General features: G+C 48.8%; 1 pseudogene; it reads left to right on the top strand.

Moving 5' to 3' along the window:
- Nucleotides 1-3,034: 3,034 nt before the first annotated feature.
- Nucleotides 3,035-5,547, top strand: LOC144133901 (uncharacterized; annotated as a pseudogene).
- The last annotated feature ends 414 nt before the right edge of the window (nucleotides 5,548-5,961 follow it).

The following is a 5,961-nucleotide window of genomic DNA, read 5'->3' as shown; positions in this document are numbered from 1 at the left end:
GAGACCTCTACTACGGCACCTCTTCTTCCTTCGTTCACTTCCTCCTTTATCCCTTCCTTTACGGCACGGCTCTAGTGTCCAACGATATATGAGACAGATGCTGCGCCATTTCCTTTCCCCCCCCCCCCCCAAAAAAAACAACTATTGACACTGGTGCCCCATTCAACCAGTGTCGAAGAGGGGAGCGGGAGGCTCGAGCCTGCATCCAGTGTCCCGAAAGACGGTTTGCCTGATGAGAAGGCTGCTGTGTTGGAAGGCGCCGCCGCCCGCCCTAATGAGGCTTCGGAGAACGCTGAAAGTCAGCAGGAGGAAATGGTGGTCTCCGTGGCTGCAAGTAGCAGTCAGGCTGGAAAGCGACCGCGAGTAAAGAATTCCGATGCACCGCATACTCCTGAAGAAGGCGCTTAAGAACCCCCGGCGAAAGCTCCTGGAGTGAGGCGTCCGTCTTTCGAGCCGCGGCCAACCGTTCCGCCCGACCCGCGGCAGGCGGCCAAGCCGCCTCCGTAGTTCTTTCGCCCGCGTGCACCTGGGTGCCTTCGCGTGCAGCGGGAGCATCGACGGACCACAGGCAGCGTCGCTTTTCAAGTTGCCTAGTCAGCGCAACCATGTACTTTTGAGTTGAGCGACGTTTCTGCACGCAGCCTCCTTGTTCACGAAGTAAACAATAGGCGGTACAATTTGCTTTAAAAAGGAAAAATGGAGGGGAAAAAAGGTGCAGCATTACGTATAGCAACGCTTAACGTGAGAGGGCTAGCCGCAAAGCGGCGGCAGTATCAATTAAATCGCCTTCTACTTGAAAATGACATAAACATTGCAGCAATACAAGAAAGAAAAGTAGAATCTGAAGCGCAAACTGGCCGCATGTGAACTTTTCGATCCCGCTGTGACATCTGTGTGAGTCATGCCGTTGGCACTTCTGGGGGTGTTTTGCTTGTGATGCGAAACTCAATTGGTATTGTTATAGAGTGTGTAAAAGTATACGCAAGTGGTGGTCTTATTGTTTGCGATTTTTTCTTTGCTCAGATGAAATGGCGAGTGATCTGTATATATGCTCCGAACAATCAACAAGAGCGCAGAGTTTTCTTTGAGGAACTTGTGCCCCATGTCAGTGCAGAGCGAAATTTTGTTTTACTCGGTGACTTTAATTGTGTTTGTATGCCTGAAGATAGGGCAAGGAGGCAACCTGTGCGCGACCACAGCGCTCTTTACTTGAACACGTTGGCCACAGAGAAAAAGGTAGAGGATGTAGGTTTGCTGTTATCGAATTCTAGTCTGCCACCGTACATTTATTTCCAGCGCGATTCTCGCGCTATACTTGATAGGGCTTGCATATCCGTCGCCCTCGTGCCACTGTGCACCCAGTAGATGGTGAAACACGTATCATTTAGTAACCATAGCCTGGTTATGTTTACATTAGGTACAAAACAAAGGAATTCGTGCTTTAACTGGCATCTTTGGAAGATGAATAACAAACTTCTCGAAGACGAGACCTTCGTTAGTAAGACACAAGATACTATACGTGAAGCACTGACAAGTGGGGCCAATAGTTTTGTCTGCGCGTGGGAGAGTTTCAAAGAAAACGTTAAGATAAGCGCAGTCGAACACAGTACTGCGAAACAACACAAAAGAAAACAGGCAGAGAAACAATTACAATGCCATCTGGATTTGTTACTCAGTCAAGAATGTGCGCAGCCGGGACTGCGCAGTGAAGACATCAGAGAAATTCGTAGGCAGCTGGAAGTGCTAGACAATGATAAGTAAAAGGGAGCAGTTATATTGGCACGGGCAGAAAAGCTTTTGGTTAGTGAAATGCCAACGAAGCGGGCACTTGCAGATGAAAAGAGCTACGCCGGGAAAAATGATATCCAAGAGATAAGGCTCGAAAATGCAGTCATCTGAGACAAGGAAATGATTAAAAGGGCCTTTGTCGAACACTACGGCGAATTATTTGGGTGCAGCAAAAAACTTCCAGAGAGTTTTGAAAGCACGTTTTTGTCGCTCATGCCGAAACTCAACGAAGGAAGGAAATCAGTTCTAGAAGTTCCAATTACGATCCAAGAAATTGAAAAAGCCATAGATGATCTTAGTCCGGGCAAGACGCCTGGTCCAGACGGTTTGAGCGCGGCTTTCTATAAGCTGTTCCGAGAGGCATTACACGTTGTTTTAATGGAGGCGTACGAAAAGAAAGAGCTGCCACCGTCTTTCCGGCGAGCGCATATAGTACAAATTCCTAAGAGTAATGATCGCGAGAAGCAGCAACTGGTTTCGTCTTTCAGACCTTTAACTTTAACGAATGTGGGTTATAAAATCTATATGAAGGTGCTAGCAAGGAGATTGCAAACTGTCATCAAAGATGTTGTGGGACCACACAAGACTTTTGGCATCAAAGGAAGGTCAATAACCGCTTACATTCACATCATGAGGAGCATTTTAGAGTGTTGCGACGTCTTCTCAAGGCGCGGAGCGGTGTTACAGGTTGATCTTGAAAAAGCTTTAGATCGCGTCCATCACGAAAAGCTTTTCAGCATACTAGAATATGTAAACTTGGGCTCAGTGATTTTGGATGGTGTGAGAATGGCATACAAGGGGTGTTTCGCCAATATTGTAGTCAACAAAGAACTCACCGATAGTGTCGAACTCCATTCTTCTCTCAGGCAAGGGTGCCCCTTATCCCCTTTGCTATTTGCCATCTATCTGGAGCCGTTTTGCTTGAAAGTGCTGTGCAACGAAAGGGTTAGAGGCTTCCAGTTAATGTAAACAGAAGTGAAGGTGCTTTCATATGCTGATGATATTGCTATTATTTGCAAGGACAAAGAAACTGTCAAGGAGGCCCTGAACGATGCCACAGCATACTGCCGATGTACCGGCAGTGTTATAAACTGGAACAAATGCCTGGGTTTCTGGCAGGGTGAGTGGGAAGACTCTCCTTCCTTATTTCAAAATTATCAGTGGTCAGACGTGCCTACAAAGTATCTAGGCGTACTAATTCAGCACTACAAGGACACGACACAGTATTTGCGAGAAGAAACTGAGCATGTCCGTGCGAAAACAACTAAATGGGGTGGCAGGGATTTTTTTCATTTTTGCTCGCGCAACAGTGTGCAACCTTTTCCTTATCGCAAAAGTATGGTACGTGCTGCAGGCGATGTTCATGACAAGAATGTGTGTTCAGAAGCTGCACAGAGTGTTTGCTGTGTATGTGTGGGGATCAACATGGGAGCGCACGAGCCGGAAAAACTTGCTTCGCTCAGTGCAGAACGGTGGTTTGGATCTTGTACATTTGTTTTTAAGGCAAGTTGTCTCGAGATTCATTTTCGTGCGAGACCAAGAAGATCCCTTTTTGCGGACAGTGATGCAAGTTCGGCTCCAAAACCTTTTACCCGAATTTCTGGTTTGTACGCAAGGGTTTCATCGTCGAGGTGTGCAGGGGTATTTGCGTCAAGTGGTTGGAGCTTCTCAAATATTGAAAGTGCGTTTCTCGATGCAGCATCTTAGTGGCGTAAAACGTAGGCGGCTCTATACGGACCTTTCAGATTTGATGTTACCAGTGCCCATTTATCGCATACTGAATGGTGATGGTCAGTGTGGTGATGTTCTTAAAAGAGTGAAGAAGATGGCCGTGCGGCCATCGGTGAAAACTTTCTTTTTCCACTTACATAGTGGCACGCTGCCCGTGAAGCCATGGTTGGAAGAGAAGGGGACATATGTCCCATGGGGCACCAACTGTTTAATATTCCCCAAGTCAGAAACTGTAGACCATATATTCTTGGACTGTTGGGATGCGGACTTTCTTTAGGACATCCTGCAAAGGACGCTAAAGAAAGACCTTCCAATAACGCCGTATGGCATCCGTTTTTTCGCCAGTTGACAATGAAGACGGTGCACCGTATGATTTGTTCATGCTGTTGGTACTGCATGGGGTATGGAAGACACGAATGGGTTTCCATCATGCATGAAAATGTGCGACCCGCTAGAGAGTACTTTGTTGAGAGTATTGCTTACTTGAGAGATGTGTATAAGGAAAAGGCTGACAAGCCAGAATGGTACACTCTATTGAATGAACTTGTTGCCCTTAAACGGTTTTTACCTACGAGTGCTGTCTTTGTTCAGATAGGACCTTTTAATGTGTTGTATTTGTGTTTCGTGCCTACTCGGCAAAAAAGAACAAAAAAAAGCGTAGTGGTTAGTGAACTCGCTCCGAACGCGGAAGACTAGGGTTAGATTTCTGTTGAACGAACAATTTATTTTTATTTCTTTAATTTTATTTTAACTTACTTTTAGAGGCGGGGGAACCCGCGCGCAGTGTAGCGTAGTGGGATGCGATTTGCGGCCACCGAGCGTGACGGACGTGTTTCGATGGGCTCCGTCGGAGCGGTTTCAGCGGCCCAGTCGGGCCGCGGTAACAGGTTTTTTGCAGCTACTGCCGAAGATTATTAGGTTATTCTGCCCAATCTGTCATCCGGAGGCATCGTCGCCAACACCGTTTTCATGCACGGCGATCCAAGAGCCCGGCCCTATCGTTTTGAAGACTACCGGGACACTTTGGCCGAACTTGGTGCGCTCCCCGACGTTTTGGCGTTGGGGGCGTATCAAATGAACCACGTGTGGGCTGTGACAATGACAACTGCTGATGCTGCTCAGAAATTGCTTTTGGCCGTCGACGTGAAGGTAAAGGATCGCCCGTGCTTGCTCATCGATCCGAATAACCGAGAGGTTCGCTTAAAGCTGCACTGGTTGCTGCATGGCGTTACCGACGAAGACGTTCGCGTGGCACTGTCGCCCTACGGGAAGGTGTTGGAAGTGACCCTGGAGAAGTGGCGGGCGCTAGGTGTCACTGTAAAATAGTCGGCGACTCGTACAGTTGGGCTAAAATTGCACGCCTACGTCAAAATAGACAATATTCCACATCAGCTCAAGATAGCCGGAGAGCTAACTCTTATTGTTGTGGCGGGCCGCGCTCCCCTGTGTCTGCGCTGCAAGAGCACCGGGCCCATACGTCGCAACTGCAAAGTGCCGCGATGTAGTCGTTTTCGTCGTTTCGGCCATGTCGATGCTGATTGCGCAAAGATGTAGGCCACCGTTGCCGGACCGGTGCAGCCAAACGACATATCGGACCACCTCATGGTTGAGGAAGACTCAGAGGAAACGGCAAACGCGAGCCGTAACGTGGTTACGCAAGGTGCATCGTCGAACACTCAAGGGGACGCGCTCATTGACGGTGGAGATAAACCCGCAGACAAGCCCCGACATGAAGACGCACAATGTGGGAGCGAGAAGGACGAGGCAAGCACTACGGGCTTCACCCCTCCCGGAGGAGGCGAGAAACCATCCACCGAGCCGGCACCGGTGACCGTGATGGACAGCGACAGTATTAGTGCAGCTACAAAGCGTCCTCACTACAAAGGCGAAAATGGGAAGGAGCTTAGTGCCGTTGCTGTGGACAAGTCGCCAGCCAAGACGACTGTTGGACGGCGTCCTTCTTTTCGGCCGCTGCCGAACACTTCGGCGGCGCGCAAGACGGCGGAAACGCCGCCTATGCCGCCGTGAAGACCGTCCTGTGCTAACGCACTCCGGATCAAACCGAAGTTGTGAGGTAAGCGCCATGCCCTCGGTTTTTTTTCCCACCTTGCTATGATGACTACGATAACTCCTTTAGCGTGGCAACTTTAAATGTCCGAGGGCTTGCCTCAAGGAGGAAGCAGAGTCAACTGTACCGCCTGTTAAGCGACTTTGACCTTGACATTCTAGCAGTGGAAGAGACGAAAGTCGAGGGTGACGTGGAAACCGGTGGCATGGTGTAGCAATTCGTTGCGCAATACTGTGCTATTGTGAGCCATTCCGTGGGATATTCTTCAGGATGCGCATTGTTTGTCCTATATAGTCTAGGAGCCAAAATAGAAGCTGTTACGTCATGCCCGCCAGGACGGTTTATTGTATGTGATTTCTTGTTGTCGTATTTGG

The sequence above is a fragment of the Amblyomma americanum genome, chromosome 5, assembly GCF_052857255.1.
Source record: "Amblyomma americanum isolate KBUSLIRL-KWMA chromosome 5, ASM5285725v1, whole genome shotgun sequence".
Classification (NCBI taxonomy): Eukaryota; Metazoa; Arthropoda; class Arachnida; order Ixodida; family Ixodidae; genus Amblyomma; species Amblyomma americanum.
This window is presented reverse-complemented; position numbering and strand designations above follow the sequence as displayed.